The sequence below is a fragment of the Pseudophryne corroboree genome, chromosome 7, assembly GCF_028390025.1.
Source record: "Pseudophryne corroboree isolate aPseCor3 chromosome 7, aPseCor3.hap2, whole genome shotgun sequence".
Taxonomy (NCBI): domain Eukaryota; kingdom Metazoa; phylum Chordata; class Amphibia; order Anura; family Myobatrachidae; genus Pseudophryne; species Pseudophryne corroboree.
In genome coordinates, this window is record NC_086450.1 from 54,338,014 (window position 1) to 54,351,766 (window position 13,753).

The window sequence follows — 13,753 nt, forward strand, 5'->3', positions numbered from 1 at the left end:
ATACCCTGGCTGAGGAGGACCTGGAGTTCTCTCATTCGGTGCTGCAGAGTCATCCGCACTCTCCCGCCCGTTTGGGAGCTTTGGTATAATCCCCATGGTCCTTACGGAGTTCCCAGCATCCACTAGGACGTCAGAGAAAATAAGAATTTACTTACCGATAATTCTATTTCTCATAGTCCGTAGTGGATGCTGGGCGCCCATCCCAAGTGCGGATTGTCTGCAATACTTGTACATAGTTATTGTTACAAAAATCTGGTTATTGTGGTTGTGAGCCATCTTTCCAGAGGCTCCTCTGTTATCATGCTGTTAACTGGATTCAGATCACAGGTTGTACGGTGTGATCGGTGTGGCTGGTATGAGTCTTACCCGGGATTCATAAATCCTTCCTTATTGTGTACGCTCGTCCGGGCACAGTATCCTAACTGAGGCTTGGAGGAGGGTCATAGGGGGAGGAGCCAGTGCACACCAGGTAGTCCTAAAGCTTTACTTTTGTGCCCAGTCTCCTGCGGAGCCGCTATTCCCCATGGTCCTTACGGAGTTCCCAGCATCCACTACGGACTATGAGAAATAGAATTATCGGTAAGTAAATTCTTATTTTAAGGGTAACATTCCGGTGTTAGTTAGGAGAAGATTGCATGTTCCTGCGTATAGTTATGTGCAAAAGTAGAATATGAACATGGACTGTGTTTACTGTGTATTGTGTATGCGGGGGGGAATCCAGAGGATACCACCCACTAGAGCAGTTGGGGAAAGACACAGCCCACCTTTTCAAATCCACCTATGACCTCTCCTGTAATGTGTCAGGTTCAGTTTGGTTTGTGTCCCCGGAGAAGGCGCTAGTGGGTCAGTGGAGGTAGGATGGAAGAAGTGAGGAGGCTGGATTGGATTCCTGCGCATGTGCGCGATGTTGTTTATTAAGCAAAAAGGTTAAACAATATGGCAGCAGGAATACTTGCAATAACAAACAATAAATGCAATGGATATGGTGCAGCGTGGAAGCTGAGAGTCTATGGCAATAACAGTAGCTGTATAAACGTTTAGTGGATCGTTATGCTGGTATGGGAACCAGAGATAGTTGACCGTGGAGCCAGCAGAGATGGTAGCAATGGTAGTAAGCCTGGTAGCAAATGCAGGAGACAGGTGTAAAGTTCACAGTGCTGTTGGAAATTACACTGGCAGCTTGCAGGCTGATGCACAGGTGAGATGATTAGATGCACCTGGAGAGAGAGTCTCTACTGCAGAGGGCTGGAGCACACTGTAGCTGTGAAAGGTGTGGAGCCTGATAACAGATGCAGGAATGCTGGTGCTTGTGGTTCCACGGTGGTATCGGAACAGGCTGGAAGGCAAACAGGAACACAGGGGAACTGGAGAGCGGATCCAGACACACGAGTAGCAGGAGCGACACGAAGTCCAGGACAAGGACTGACTCACCCTGCTGCTCCTGATATACCCCTCGGTCTGCAGGCATTGGCTGGAGTGGAAATGAGGAGGTGCGGCCAAGCTCCGGATTGGCTGTCACACTAGTCTGAGGAGAACTGTCATGGCGGCGCCCAAGCCGCGGCCCGGCGGGAACGCGGCGTGCATGCACTCTTGCTGACAACAGGAGCGTCCCTAGGCCAAGGATGGCATCCAACGACAGGGAGACTAGCGACAGCAAGACATAGGGACCCCGGACGGAGGCCGCACCGACGGACAGATGCAGCTGTGGTAAGTCGATTCCTGACAGTACCCCCTCCTTTATGGGTGGGCACCGAACACCCACGTGGCTTGGAAGGATGAGTTCTGTGGAAGACACGGACCAACCTTGGAGCATGGACATCTGTAGCATTTACCCAACTCCTCTCCTCAGGACCATAACCGGACCAGTCGATGAGATATTGAAGATGACCATACCGGCAACGAGAATCCAGAATCTTCTCTATTTCGAACTCGATGCCCCGCTGGGTTCGTATTCTGGGACCAACTGGAAGAGCTCTTTGAAAACGATTCAGGACTAAAGGTCTGAGGAGAGAGACATGAAAGGCGTTAGGTATTCGTAAAGAGGGAGGTAATTTCAGTTTGTAGGCCACAGGACTGATAACTTTTTCAATGGAGAAAGGACCAATGAAGCGTGGTGCAAACTTCATCGACGGCACTCTAAGACGAAGGTTCCGAGTGGAAAGCCAAACCTTGTCATTGGGTTTTAGGCTAGGAACTGCACGGCTTTTGCGGTCGGCAAAGAACTTATATCGACTGGAAGCCTTTTTGAGAGAAGCATGAATCTTCCTCCAGATTGATGAGAACTGACTTAAAACAGAGTTGGCTGCAGGAACATCGATGTTAGGAAGGTCTTGGAAATCTGGAACACGAGGATGTTGTCCATATACAGCAAAAAATGGAGTGGTTTCCGTGGAAGTATGGTAGCGGAAGTTGTGAGTGAATTCAGCCCACGGAAGCAGGTCTACCCAGTCATCTTGGGAAAATGAAACATAGAGTCTTAAGAAGGTCTCCAACTCCTGATTTACCCTCTCCGTTTGCCCATTTGTCTGAGGGTGGTAGGCTGACGAAAACTTGAGGTTGACTTGCATGGCAGAACAGAGAGCTCTCCAAAACCTTGCCACGAACTGAACTCCACAGTCAGATATAATTTCAGTGGGTAGTCCATGTAAACGGAAAATCTCCCGTAGGAAGATTTGAGCAAGTTTCGGAGCAGAAGGAAGACCCTGGAGTGGAACAAAATGGGCCATTTTTGTAAACCTGTCAACCACTACCCAGATGGTATTAAATCCTTGAGAAGAGGGAAGGTCAGAGATGAAATCCATGGACAAGTGTGACCAGGGACGGCTGGGAACTGATAACGGCTGTAACTGACCTGCCGGAGACTGACGAGGAGTCTTGTGCTGAGCACATTTGGGGCACGACGCCACAAAGTCCTTGATGTCGACCTTCATTTTCGGCCACCAGTAAGTTTCGGAGAGGAACTGGAAAGTCTTTAGGACACCAGGATGCCCAGTGAATTTGGAGTGATGAGCCCAAGACAGCAACTTGGGACGAAGCTCAGGAGAAACAAAAATCTTGCCAGGAGGCGGAACAGGAGTAACTTGAGACGAGGCAAATACAACTGGATTTAGAAAGGAATGCGGAACTGGATCGGACGTCTCTTCTTCGGATTTCATAGACCGGGACAGAGCATCTGCTTTGGCATTCTGGAAACCTGGACGGAAATGAAGCTTGAAGTTAAAACGGGAGAAGAACATAGCCCACCGGGACTGGCGAGGATTAAGACACTGGGCTGCCTTTAAATAGAGCAAGTTCTTGTGATCCGTGTAGATGTTGAATGGAAACTTTGCCCCTTCCAGGAGATACCTCCACTCCTCGAGAGCCAGCTTGATCGCTAGTAATTCTTGATCACCGACGGAATAATTAGCTTCCGCAGGAAGGAATTTGCGAGAGAAGAACCCACAGGGATGAATCTTTCCATCAGCTCCAATTTGGGAGAGAACAGCACCAACTCCCACTGTAGAAGCATCTACCTCCAACTCGAATGGCTTGTTAACATCTGGTTGCAACAAAACTGGAGCGGACATGAAAGCCTGCTTGTTTTTTTGAAACGCAGCTAAGGCATCTTCTGACCAGTTGGAATGATCCGCCCCCTTTCGAGTTAAGCTGGTAATAGGAGCAATGAGAGTTGAGAATCCTCTGATGAATTTCCTATAATAATTAGCGAATCCCAGAAATCGCTGAATGGACTTGTGTTAGGGTCTCCTGCCCTGTGCTGCCACGTCGTCATGGCAACCGGGGGACAAGTGCTAGTGGAGTAACCTGAGCGCAGCTGATACTCCGGTTCGGGTTTTTTGCTGTGCAGTGGTTATAGGCTCTGTGCACGGCAGGGGATCCGGTGCTGGTTTTTGTGCTCACAGTCTGTGAGGTCTGAGTGGGGCGTGGACAGCACCTGCTTTATAAGGCCTCTTTTCAGGGTAAGCAGATGCTGCGGAATCTTTGTTGGTTAGTCAGTTCATGAAAGTTAGCCAGTACTGTGTAGCTTTGTATTTGTTTGTTGCTTACTGCAAATAGGCCTGGGGATTTGGTATTACACTCTGCCAATCCAGACCTAGCAGTAAGACTGGAGTCAGTCGTTTAGCTTGCTGGGGTTCTGTACTACTCTGTGAACTTAGCAAGTTTGCGGCTGTATTCTAAGACTTGCCTGTCTAATCCTGTCTCACTGTGCTAGGTGTCAGGGGTCAGTTTAGTGGCAGTAAGCTAAAACCTGTGCACTGCAAGTGAGAATCAGGATTGTGGAGAGTCTCCTTGTGTCTATCATTCCATCTCTGACCAAGGAGTTTACTGCCACACCCGTTGGTAACCCTTTAGGGTTTTGCAGTTGCCCTTAGCAACAGCATTTCGGGTTCTCTACGTATTAAAACACAACATCTTGCTTTTTCCATCTGTGCAGTTCTAATACAAGGGAGATACCCAGTTCCTTAGCCTCTGGGCTTCTCTGTTCACTTTCTGTGTATTTTGTTACCCTATCACCTTCTGTGTACGTTATGTCATATTCCCCAGTTTGTCTGTGAGTCCATTTGTTTTGCATAACAGTTCAAACACCAGTACATTCCTGCAGACACTGGAGTGCATAACAGTTCTGACACCAGTACTTTCCTGCAGGCACTGGTGTGCATAACAACTTGAGAGTGCTTGGAATAGACCAATTAGCAATAGCCTCTAACTTTGTCGGGTCCATCTGGAGATCCGATCCAGAAATTATATACCCCAGGAAGGGTATGGAAGGAACTTCGAAGGTACATTTAGACAACTTGCCGTAGAGACGGTTCTCACGAAGACGTCGGAGGACCTCACGAACTTGTAGGCGATGTGAAGAGAGATCTTGGGAGAAGATGAGGATATCATCCAGGTAAACTACGAGATATTTATACAGAACATCACGGAAGATTTCGTTAACAAAGTGCTGGAACACTGCTGGGGCATTGCTCAACCCGAATGGCATTACTAGGTACTCGTAATGACCATCCCGGGTATTAAAGGCTGTCTTCCATTCATCACCACTTCGGATTCTGATGAGATTGTAGGCACCGCGGAGATCTAACTTGGTGAAAATGCGGGCTCCCTTGACTCTATCAAATAATTCAGTGATGAGAGGTAATGGATAGCTGTTTTTGATGGTAATATCGTTGAGACCCCGGTAATCGATGCATGGACGTAATCCTCCATCTTTCTTTTTAACAAAGAAAAAGCCCGCATCAGCGGGTGAAGACGAAGGGCGGATGAACCCTTTTTGTAAATTCTCTCTGATGTATTAACTCATTGCCTCGGTTTCAGGTATGGATAATGGATAAGTACGCCCTCTAGGTGGCTTCTTGCCGGGAATAAGGTAAATGGGGCAATCCCACTCTCTATGGGGCGGCAGAACATCAGCGGCCTTTTCACTGAAGACATCAGAGAAATCTTGGTAGGCCACAGGAAGACTTGACTGGGTTTTAACTTCAGAAGACCTTACAGGAAGAACTTGGGCTAGACAGGACTGGCGGCAATGGGAACCCCAGGAAGTCAGTTGTAACGTGGACCAGTCAATCTGCGGATTATGTAGCTGGAGCCAGGGCATACCCAACACGATCTCCTGGTTGCCTGAGGGATGACTTGGAACTTAATTAACTCTGAATGCAAGAACCCGACTCCCAGCACCACTGGCCTGGTTTGATGAGAGATGTAACCCTTGGAAATTCGGCTACCATCCACTGCAGTGATATAGACTGGATAGGTGAGTTCACAGACAGGTAGACGGAACTTATCAACTGCAGCTTGAGTAATGAAGTTTCCAGCAGCTCCACAGTCCACTAACGCGGTTACAGACTGGAGTCCAGCCGTAGTCTCTAAGGTCACAGGAAGAATAAGGTCTTTGCTTGAATGAGCTTGTCTAGAAGATCCCAACTTGACTCCTCCTTTACAAGTCAGGATCTGGCGTTTCCCGAACACGCTGTACAAGAATTAATTTGGTGACCTGTAGCCGCACAATAAAGACACAGTCTCTCTCGAAGTCTTCTTGACTGCTCCTCAGGGGTTAAGCGGGACCTATTAATTTGCATAGGCTCATCAGAAGGTGGAGGCTGAAATTGTGCTGAAGGTACCATTCTTGGCTTACGAAGCTCACCACAAGCACGCTCACTATTGCGTTCGCGAATGCGAGAGTCCAACTTGATGCACAAGGAAATTAACTCTGGTAATTGCTCAGGAATGTCACGGGTAGCCAGTTCATCTTTGATCCGATCCGAGAGTCCATGCCAGAAGGCTGCTACCAGGGCTTGGTTATTCCACTGAATCTCTGCGGATAATGTCTGGAACTGGATGACGTATTGACCCATACTACGGGTACCTTGACGAAGTTGGATAAGATCTGCAGAGGCTGATGTTGCACGACCCGGTTCATCAAAGATGCGTCTGAAGGTTGACACAAATTCGGTGTAGTTATTCATCAGGGGGTCAGCACGTTCCCACAGAGGGGACACCCAACTCAAGGCTGATCCAGAGTGCAAAGAAATGATGTAGGCAACCTTGGATCTTGGCGTGGGAAAATTGTGTGGTAACAACTCAAACTGGATTTCACACTGATTCAGAAACCCGCGACATAGCTTCGGACTGCCATCATATTTGCTGGGCTCGGTCAGGTGCAAGCGTGACACTGGAGTCGATGCAGCCGGTGAGGAAGCACCCACAGCACTTGCAGGTGCAGGGGTAACTGGAACTGAAGAAGCAAGTACACTAGGCAGAGATTGTTGTAGTGTATCCAGACGGGATGACATTCCTTGCAGGAACTGGAACATCTGCTGCTGCGCAGCCTCTTGACCATCCAAACAGGAGACCAGATTTTGTAAGGCCCCTGACCCCACATTCTGACCACCATCCGAGTCCATCGGTTCTTGACTTACTGTCAGGTTCAGTTTGGTTTGTGTCCCCGGAGGGGGCGCTAGTGGGTAAGTGGAGGTAGGATGGAAGAAGTGAGGAGGCTGGATTGGATTCCTGCGCATGTGCACGATGTTGTTTATTAAGCAAAAAGATTAAACAATATGGCAGCAGGAATACTTGCAATAACAAACAATAAATGCAATGGATATGGTGCAGCGTGGAAGCTGAGAGTCTATGGCAATAACAGTAGCTGTATAAACGTTTAGGGGATCGTTATGCTGGTATGGGAACCAGAGATAGTTGACCGTGGAGCCAGCAGAGATGGTAGCAATGGTAGTAAGCCTGGTAGCAAATGCAGGAGACAGGTGTAAAGTTCACAGTGCTGTTGGAAATTACACTGGCAGCTTGCAGGCTGATGCACAGGTGAGCTGATGAGATGCACCTGGAGAGAGAGTCTCTACTGCAGAGGGCTGGAGCACACTGTAGCTGTGAAAGGTGTGGAGCCTGATAACAGATGCAGGAATGCTGGTGCTTGTGGTTCCACGGTGGTATCGGAACAGGCTGGAAGGCAAACAGGAACACAGGGGAACTGGAGAGCGGATCCAGACACACGAGTAGCAGGAGCGACACGAAGTCCAGGACAAGGACTGACTCACCCTGCTGCTCCTGATATACGCCTTGGTCTGCAGGCATTGGCTGGAGTGGAAACGAGGAGGTGCGGCCAAGCTCCGGATTGGCTGTCACACTAGTCTGAGGAGAACTGTCATGGCGGCGCCCAAGCTGCGGCCCGACGGGAACGCGGCGTGCATGCACGCTTGCTGACAACAGGATCGTTCCTAGGCCCAGGATGGCATCCAACGACAGGGAGACTAGCGACAGCAAGACGTAGGGACCCAGGACGGAGGCCGCACCGACGGACAGATGCAGCTGTGGTAAGTCGATTCCTGACATAATGTAAATGAACATCTCTGTGTCCAATAGACAAAGGGATTACAGTGACCATTGTATTGTTTTGGATGAAGTGAATAAATAGAGATTGCAGCAGGCTTGGTCACACAAGACTCTGAAGGCTTTCTCCCTGATAGCTGAGGACTGAATTCAGGTTGTGCCTGCGAAACATTCTCACGTATGTATATTCTCTGTAGCCATTGTTCCTCTTATTCTCTGTTATTATGTTAGATTTCTGTGTTAGCTTGTAGTCTATACCTTGTACTGTTTTCCCTTTTTTCTCTGAATAATCCACGGCGGTGTTAGAGCTGCTGTGGTTTTAACCAAACCCGGTGTTGTGTTTTCACTTTCCTGCAAAGGGCTCTCTTAGCGTCTCAATCGCTCAAACAGCATACACATTGTTAAGGTTTTTAAGCGTTACGTCATTACAGTATTTGACTACTAAGGTTTAGAGTATAAGTATATTCTTACTGTGTTTTATTAACAAGGTTTAAAGGTTATCAACTGTGTGTGCGCCCGCTGTGTGTATTCCGTACACTCAGCGCAGCGTGTGTACGCCAAGTGCGTACCACGTGCGGGACTCTGTACGCAAATAGCGTACAAAGTGCGTAGCACGTGCACGTGTCTAGCGGCCATAGCGGCTCCACGGTAATAGTGTATAGCTTTATGTTTAAAGGTAATAATTGACATTATCAATTGGGGGCAATCGTTTCTCCTCATATCCGCAGCCTAGCAGGGCAAGGCAGACTTTTACCTATCAGCAAAGGGCGGGAAGGTAGTATCCCCTGTTAGTCATTTTGTGGTCGGGGATACATTAGTGCTGATTAGATAAGCGTCTGCTCCGCAAGGTTTGTTGGGATGCTGGTGGGATCCGGAAGATAAGAACGCAAAGCTATTTTAAATCTGTAAATTTCTGTTTTGCGCCAAATGCGCACACAATACAAGCATACACCTGTACTCTGCATATCTGATCATATTGTTGCAAAACAAGGTAAAATAACTTCAGGGACTCGCATGATGTGTGATTTCTTAGTGAAAAAGGAAGCCGCATGGTTTGTCCTCCATTTTGGACTAACCACATGGCCTGTCCACCATTTTGTGTAACCCTTATGGATGTGGAAGGGGGAGAAGCAGCAGCCATTTTGGGAAGGTCATTTTTTTTCTAAATGGCTGATTTTCACTGTCCGAATAATCAGCCGTCCTTGGTCAAAAAGAAATCACCATTTATGAGTTACCAATGCATTTATTTAACCCATACCATAGTCAATTACAAATAGATTCAGATGGGGCTTAATAAAAGTTAATAGTAAGATGAATACGTGATGTAAGAACCACATACAGATAAACAAAGTTTTTTTCTTTACCTCTAGGATTCAGTTAAACTCTGCTTGTTGTAAGATAGCCATTGAAATGCAAATTAACCTGTGTGGCTGCTTTTTCCTGGCAGTGAAAAACCACCTTCACAGACAGTCAAAAGCACATTCATATGCAAATTAGAAGCACTTAATGAGTAAATGAGTCTCAGGAGACCAGTGAATGGTACATATATATAATATTATAATTATGTGTGTGTGTTTATATCAATGTATGTTCTGCAAGATAGCTATCCAATATGAATCATACTATTGGAAGCATTGATTACTAGATTCATTTAGACCTGTATTTTGTGTATTTTGCATATCTACCCGCTTGTTTGCCATTAGCATTGATTACGTGCTGAGAAATTTGTTGCTATTTAGTTAAAAGTAAAAAGTAATATTTAAGGGAGTAAGTGTAAAACACACACGTAGCCTGGCCCAGTAATAAAGGTTTATACAGGAGATACTGTGTGGTGTTTGGTAAGCGATTATAGTTGAATATCGTTTACATTTATAGAAGCGTGTTATTTGTATGACGGCGGGCGTATCCGGCCTTTGTACACGTGTCTCGGACAGCGTGCGGGACTGCGTACACAACGCAAAGGCCTACACACGTGGCGTGTTTACGCAACGTGAGTACAGATACGCCCACTAAATACAAATTACACGATAGCATTGTTTTAATTTAGGCGATACGGTAGCCACGCGATAATAGCACAAATTTGTTCAGTTTCCAAAATTTTAGTTTAAAAGAACCTTCTCTTATTGTGACACCTCTGGGATTAGCCTGTTTCACCTGAATGAAAGTAATTTTCTGTACAGAAAAATCGAAGTGTATATGAGTGAGCAAGAGTGAGTGTGCAAACAATAAAGGTTTTGGACCCAAGGGAATTCAGGATCCCGTAGGAGAGTACACCAGTGGAGTGGACACTTGGTGGCGTGAGATTGGCTTGCTCACGTTAACATTGTATAAGAGTACAAAGGAGCAAGGTAGCAAGTTTACCACAGACCAGCAGGTCAGTGAAGCTCTAAATACTGCGGCCTGAGAGGTCAGCAGAGAGATATCGCAGCCCCGGGGGTTGGCGAGATACCCATATAGGCCCATTTTGAGAATACGCTCCGGCTGAGGTTTCGCAGCCTAAACAACCGATTCCGTTGGTCGTTCGGCGGATAAGTAAGTTACTTATACGCAGTGCGACTGTACCGCATGTTACTGTGTGCATTAGTTAGTTCACCTTGATACCCACTCAATTTGCGGGATCATAGACGCTAATTGTACACGTAACGTGATTTGTGTAACAGTTTTTTTATTTTAAGGGAGTTTCGCTGGTCACTCAGGAAATCTCCAACAACTGATATTTACTGGGAGGGGTAGCATACTCCCACACGCTCTCAGTAAATAACGGTTACACAGGAGCCCGAGGTTGGGTACGACCGGCACTGGGCACAGTGTTCGGTGTATTGGCCAGCAGGGGCGTGGGTGGGTGAGTGCACTCGGAGAACTTTCACCGTTGCCTTATATTGAGTAATTTGGTTTTTGTAGGAATTCGCTGAGAAGGCAATACCTGCAAAGAATGGGGGCCAGTTGCTCATATAAGGGACAATCAACCAGGGTTCAGGTTGATATTCCACGGCCCAAAGGGTCGGCGAGGTACATAATGTGTGAGAAATACGGATCACACGCAGAGGTCTTATGCAATGAGTGGGAACGTATGACTGTGGACGATATGGAACCGTTCCCTAGGGTAGGCAGTTTTAATCCTGAGGTGTTGCAAAATTTAAGGAGAAGGATATGTCTGATAAAATCCAAGAAACAAAGGATTAGACATTATGATTATTTACAGTTATGGCAACAGGAGGGTGAGATACAACAGGGATTAGCTCAAGCAGCTGGTTCTAACCCTAGCAGGAAACTGATAGCAACTGCACAACCACCGTACATTACAGGAGAGAAAATGGCTACAGAGAATGACATACTGATATATGATAAGAGTGCACTTAATAAATGTATTAATGACAATAAGAGTAAACGTAATAAATGTATTAATGACGATAAGAGTAAAACTGATAAATGTATAAATTCTAACCCGTGCAAGTTGCACCCAATTTTAAACTTCCCTCAGGATTACAAGCGAGAAAGTGAGCCCGCACGATGTCGGCACTTTCTCTAGCAGCCACCATACAGGACACCCAGGTGGGCACGGCCCAATCGGTAAGGGCAGTAGTAAAGCCCCCTAACGGAGGGTCAGGTGAGGTCGTGTCCACAGGTAAGTACGGTATTGTACATTATGCACAGACAATTGCACCTCACATTGTAGAGTAAGGATAATGTGCATCATAGAGAGGTAGCGGTGTCCGTATTAATGGACGGTTTAAAGGAAGTGTTGAGAACAAGGGTACAGACCACTCAACCTAGCTGGAGAGGTATCTCGGTGGCTGCATTAAGAGAGTCCGCTGTTAAGCACGATCGGAACATCAGTAAACACAGGAAGTCACAGGGGGGTAAGCTGATGACAATAAGTATAAAAGTCCTGACAACGAAGCCACATCAGCCTAAACCCCAGACCCCTGTTGGTAAGTCGTATGTGGTAAAATGTTATAACTGCCAGAGGGAAGGACATTATGCACGGAGTTGCAGATTTAGAGACCCACATAAGGTATATCGACCCCCTAGACCTGAACATGACACACTGTATGACGCACGTAATTGTAATCAGGGATCATATAGGAAAAATTTTGGGCCGCACCTGTAATTTGCAGCCAGTGAAGTTGATTATTAGCCTAGGTAGTAAACCTGAGGTCACAGTTGATGTAATTGGTAGGTCATTCCTTGTAGACACAGGGGCGGCCAGGTAAACTCTGTGGTTTATCTTTAAATGTTTCCTCTTCATCTCTGACGTTCACCAGCAGAACCACAGCTCAAACGTCACGTCTTCTTGGTCTTTTCAGAGGTCTACCCAACCCCAGTATATCTTACCAGCATCATTGTGCCTGGCCATGCACAGAGGGTGGAGAGTGGAAATACTGGTGGGGGAGACTGTGCAGAGATACCGATAGACATGTTGGTGTGACAGCCTGATGGTGAACGGAAATCTGACAATTTTTCTCTTTTTCTATTATTCTCTCTATTTTTGTTTTTTCATGTTCTACAGATGGTATGTCACACAACAGTTAAACAAATGGTAATGCAAGATTTATGCTCCTTACAGAAAGGTCGCTGATTCGGAAAGAATATCGTATCACTGGAGTGTCCGTTTTGGGAAGACTGAGAGGCAGCACTGTTGAGACGGCATCTGAGCAAGGAGAACAACAAGACTAGAGGACAATTATTGTACCAATTTTCTTTCCCTTCTAATTATTTTCTTTACCTCCCATTACCACTCTTTCTTTCTGCTCCTGCAAGATGGACTTACCCCAAGAGACTGCGTTCCGGGTTTTCCTGTTGACCCTGTTGTTGACCAGAACAGTCTATTTCGGTGAGAGTACCAGAGAGGTCGAAAAAGGATCTGGAATGGGTTCTGATGACAAGGATGGATTAGTAGAATTCCAAGAGCAACACAATCACCGAGCAAAGGCGAGTATCAGAAAACGATCTGGTAGTCATGACACTAGGAGACATTGTGAAGGATTGTTAGCTGAAGAGAATTGTATCTGTAGGAATTGTGAAAACATAGTTGAGGACAGGTGCATCCAGAGATGTCAGTCCAGCCGTAATATCAACATGGACCATCATCCATTGAGTGACTATGACTCATTAGTGGGTAAGGTTTTAAACCAAACGGAATGCTGGGTGTGCTCACAAGTACCTCAAGGTCAGAGCAAGTCAGGATTAGTACCGTACCCTTTAACGCTAGATGAGGTACTTCAATTAAGGGGTGGGAGACCGGTGGACAAGAAATTTTATATTTCTAGGCCTCCTAGTTTGAAGCTCCACCAATATCATGTGGATAGGTCCTTAATATGTTTCAACATTTCCAATCCCGAAAGCCGGGAAATTGGGAAGTGACATGGAACAACCAAACCATGGCATTTTCACACAGAGCAGATAGAATGCCCGTAGACTCAGAACTTATACGCCAAATAGCCGACGGTGGGAGATATTTTCAGTATAGGTATACTCTAGGAAGTAGGACCATGCGGGTTGGAGAAGTATCACCAGGATACTGTGCGCATATCATACAGCCTGATACGTGTACTGAACAAATGAGAAAGTTAGGGATAGGATTTTTCACCTGGAAGGTTTGCAATATGGTGATGTCATATTCTGTCCCATATGTCTCAATTACATCACGGCAGTGAGAGGCGGGTATTGTGTCACCCTAGCAACTCAGTATGGTGTGAAGTGCTGTACGTATATCAAAAACAGCACTGATGACCCAACCGAGGTCATAGATCAAAAGATGGACGATATCTTGCAATTGAAGTGGGAGTTCAGAAGGAGACACAACCTTACCCTTACTGCTGTGAGTAATGAACTGACCGGCTGGGTTTCATGGTTGAACCCACGCAATTGGTTCTCAGGTTTAGGAGAATGGGCTCAAAATGTTATC